This window comes from Danio rerio, chromosome 14 (genome assembly GCF_049306965.1).
Source record: "Danio rerio strain Tuebingen ecotype United States chromosome 14, GRCz12tu, whole genome shotgun sequence".
Lineage (NCBI taxonomy): Eukaryota > Metazoa > Chordata > Actinopteri > Cypriniformes > Danionidae > Danio > Danio rerio.
In genome coordinates, this window is record NC_133189.1 from 45992057 (window position 1) to 45996957 (window position 4901).

Here is a 4901-nt window from a genome sequence, read left to right on the forward strand (position 1 = left end):
GAACACATAGCTATGAGTATGCCTAGACATATTTAAAGAGTGCAAAGCAATCAAACAAATGGGATATAATAGCCTGGGTAGCAAAGAATTCTGGCCCAGATTTGGCATGAAGCTGACACAGCAGGCATTCATCCGGCATTGGCATACAGCATGTGGGCCAAACATGGCCCTGGTTTGACAGAGGTGGCACCATCTTTAGGGTGGCACACAATACTTGGGCCAGATGAAAAAAATTAGTATTTGGTCCAGATGTTAATAATTTATATGTGGGCTGTGCATGTTTGGCCTATCTTGACCCACATTTAAAATACATTTCTATTCTTTTCAAATAAAGAAAAAAATCTACCAATTAGGTCGCTTTGAGAAAAAGCACGGCCAAAGCACACCTATGATTCATGGGTTTATCAAATTCACTGCAGTTGTGACACACCAACATAGCTGGCCCAGTTCAATCTCAGTTATGGGTTATTAACTTGGCTGGACCCAAAGATATGATCCATGTTTGGCCCTTGTCTGGATGCCAGTCATGACTTATCCAGTTATGACTTATCCAGTCATGTTCTGTAATTCACTGCAGCATAAGGGCCAAGCACAAGCTTATTGTGTGGGCCAGATTTGGGCCAGAGATGTTTTGCTATGTGTGACACTGCTGACAATAGTTTTGACAACAAATTTAAAAACCTTGTCTTAGTGAGCTCAGTAGTGCGATAAAAAAAGGTTGGGGGGCGGGGGTGGTTGGGTGGGATGGTGTCGGACGAAAATAAAGAGGTGGGGGGGTGGGAAACGGGTGTCTCGAACGAAAATGAAGAACTTGGGGGTTTGATTGGGGCTGTCATGGTGGGCCTCTAATAATATCTCTGTAATATCCTAATATCTCTATAATACCCCCACCCTCATGTGGGTTTTCTTCAAGTGCTCGGGTTTCTCCCACAAACCAAAGACATGCAGCATAAGTTAACTGAATAAACTAATTTGGCTGTAGTATGAGTGTGTGTATAAATGCATACTATTTCCCAGGTACTGGGTTGCACCTGGAAGGTAATCCCCTGCGTAAAAAATATGCTGGAATAGTTGGCGGTTTATTCCACTGTGGCGACCCCTGGTAAATAAAGGGACTAAGCCGAAGGGAAATTAATGAATTCATGAGTTGGCGGTTCATTCTGCTGTGGCAACCTCTGATAAATAGAAGGCTAAGCTAAAAGAAGATGAATGAATGAATAAATTAACCTTGCCAAAATAATATTTTTGTTTTGTTTTGTTTTGTTTTTTTGCGTAAAGGGCACCTATTATGCAAAAATCACTTATATAAATGATTTTAAACACAGTTGTGTGGCAACAGTGAACACAGTCAGTTTCTAATGGTAAAACTGTAGCTAATTCTATTTTTATAAGCACACTATAAAAACAGTCTGCAGAAACACTTTGATTCACATTCTCCCTTTGTATGTGTCATTGGAAAGGGAAAGCCCCGCCCATAAGTGATGATCTCTTCCTCATTAGCATAGACAGCCCTAAATTAGAAGCAACCTCTATGCTGCCGCTATGCTGATGCACATGTGTTTGTAGCTCCACCCTCTTTTAAAAATCTAATTTGAATTTAAAGCGACAGTCGCCAAAATGGAACAATTAGGATCAAGGCCTAAAACGGGTAGTTTCAATGAGTTAGAAAAATTATTTGCAGGGTATAATTAGCTGAAACTTCACATAAACACTATTAGGACATTATAGATTTATTTTATATCTTGTGAAAATAGGCATAATAGGTCCCCTTTAAAAAGCACTGGGATTAAATACTGCCACTTTAATTGGTTTCAGTTTTTTTTTCTTTTTGTTTTTAAGGTTATGAGAGTGAATAAGTTTGTACTTAGGTCTAATAAAGGAACTTAAAACGAAATAAAATCTAAAAAGTTCCACATTTTATGAGAAAGTAGGCTACTATTTTATTTTGTCTTCTGATATTAGGCTGTATGAGTAACCACTGCTGGTTATGTATGTGACATTCACCTTTTAAATCCGCATGGATTCAAAACAGATTTGTTTTTTATTATTATTTTGAATATGTTAGCCCTAAGATGATCTATAAACTAGTATACTTCAAAACAATGCTAAACATTTGCAATTCAAACATATATCCAATAAAAACTTCAAAAAGTCTTTCAATTCCACTAATATGGATCAAAGGTTTTGATGACATCACTTTGCACATCAGCTTCTCATCAAATTTTCTGTCCAATCAAATGCTCTCTAGAATCTGAAATGCCCCGCCCCCCTACGCTATAAATAGAGCCGTAGCTGAGGCTGAAATCAGTTACATGCTCATACATTAGCATTTATATACAATGAATGACACGTAAGTTTGTTAAATCTATACACAATATTCTGTAGGCTAACATACTCACAAAAAAGGAAAAATAATAAAAGTAAGTTTGCAACGTGATTTTGTTCTGAATTATTAATTACGATTTATAAATTATAAAAAGGGGCGGCATGGTGGCTCAGTGTTTAACACTGCCACCTCACAGCAAGAAGGTCGCTTGTTTGAGTATAGGCTGGACCAGTTGGCATTTTTTGTGTGGAGTTTGCATGTTCTTCCGGTGTCGGCCTGGGTTTCCCCCGGGTGCTCCGGTTTCCCACATAGTGCAAAGACGTGCACTATAGGTGAATTGAATGAACTAAATTGGCCGTAGTGAATGATTGTGTGTGAATGTGAGTGTGTATGGGTGTTTCCCAGTACTTGGTTGCGGCTGGAAGGGCATTTGCTGTGTAAAACATATGTTGGCGGTTCATTCCGCTGTGGCGACCCCTTATAAATAAGGGACTAAGCTGATGTAAAATGAATGAATGAAAATTATAAATCCATGTCCATTGTGGTTTTGTTTGTTATTTACTACTGTAAATCATGTAATATGTCTCTTCAGAACCTTGGACAGCTCCAACAATGACATTAATCACATAGCAATAACATAACAAGCTATAATTTACAGTCATTCAGTACATCTGTTAAGCGGGGACAACCTTATCTGCTCTCTCAATTATAAAGCACGAATGAATGAATGAAAATTGTCAAGAGGTCTGGAATAAATACTCATTGGGAAAAAATCCTTGAAAGTCTTTTGTTAGTTTTTGATTTGTATGTATATTGTCATGAAAAATATTGAAAGGTTTATATGTATACTGTGAGCGAATGCATATTTCAGCATACAAGGATGCTACTGAGCTCTTGAAACACCACAGATTCATTTCTGCTCTTTCATTCATTCATTCATTCATTTTCTTTTCAGCTCAGTCCCTTTATTAACCCGGGGTCGCCACAGCAGAATGAACCACCAACTTATCCAGCATATGTTTTATGCAACGGATGCCTTTCCAGCTGCAACCCATCAATGGGAAACATACATACAATACGGACAATTTAGTCTACCCATTTCACCTATACCACATGTCTTTGGACTGTGGGGGAAACTGGAGCACCAGGAGCAAACCCCCGCAAACACGGGGAGAACATGTAAACTCCAGAACGCCAGAAACTCAAACACAGAAACGTCAACTGACCCAGCAAAGGCTCGGACCAGCGACCTTTTTGCTGTGAGGCGAATGTGCTACACACTGCGCCACTATGCAGCCCTCATTTCCGTTCAAGTTTTGTAAAAATATTTGTACCCATCACTGGAGATGTTTGCGTCTATTAAACGTTGGACTTTTTCAGGCTGAATATATTTTAGTGTTTTATGGTTTTCTCAGTACAATAATAAAATGAATAAACGCCAACAATTTAGTCTGTTAAACATTTAAATACAGGTTTGTCAAATGATTTTAGCCAAAATATATTACACAGTACTAGGCATCTTATATACAGTAATCCATGTTTGTTCTTCGCTTGTTAATCAAACCTATGGTCTCACAACTTTTAAACAGTTACTGTAATTTAATACTTACAGTTGAAACCAGAAGTTTACATCCACACTAAAAAAAAGGAACATAACCATATTTAAAAAAATGTCTGATGGTAAATCATACTAATCATTTACTGTTTTAGATCCGTTAGAATTACCTAAATGATTTACATTTGCTAAATGCCAGAATAATGAAAGAATTTTGTTTTTTGAGAATTTTTCATTAATGTAGACAGTCAAAAGATTACATACATTCCCTTGGTATTTTTTAGCTTTGCTTTTAACTTTGGTCAAATGTTTTGGTTATCCTTCCACAAGCTTCTTACAATAGTTTGAAGGAATTTTGACTCATTCCTCCTGACAGAATTGGTGTAGCTGAGTCAGATTTGTTGGCTGTCTTGTTGCACAAGCTTTTTCAACTCTGTCCATAAAAAATTTCTATAGGATTGAATCAGGGCTTTGTGATGGCCACTCCAAAACATTTACTCTGTTGTCCTTAAAGCACATTTTAACTAATTTGGCAGTATGCTTAGGGTCATGGTCTGTCTGGAAGACCCATTTGTGGCCAAGTTTTAATTTCCTGGTTGATGTCTTGAGATGTTGCTTCAGTATTTCTACACAATGTTCTTTCTTCATGATGCCATCTATGCTGTGAAGTGGACCAGTCCCTCCTGCAGCAAAACAGCCTCACAACATGATGATACTGCCCCTATACTTCACAGTTAGGCTGGTGTTCCTAGGCTTGTAAGCTTTCCCCTTTGTCCTCCAAATGTAACACTGGTCATTGTGGCCAAACAATTCAATCTTAGTTCCATCAGACCACAGGACATGTCTCCAAACATAAGTCTTTTCCCCAGTGTAATTTTGGTAATTGTAATCTGGCTTTTTTGTTGATTCTGGCTTGTTGATTTTCCCATGTTGTCACACAAGGAAGCAGTGTGTTTGAGGTTTTCCTTAAATACTTTTTTTTACAGTTGTGCCTCCAATTAACTCAAATGTTGTCAATTA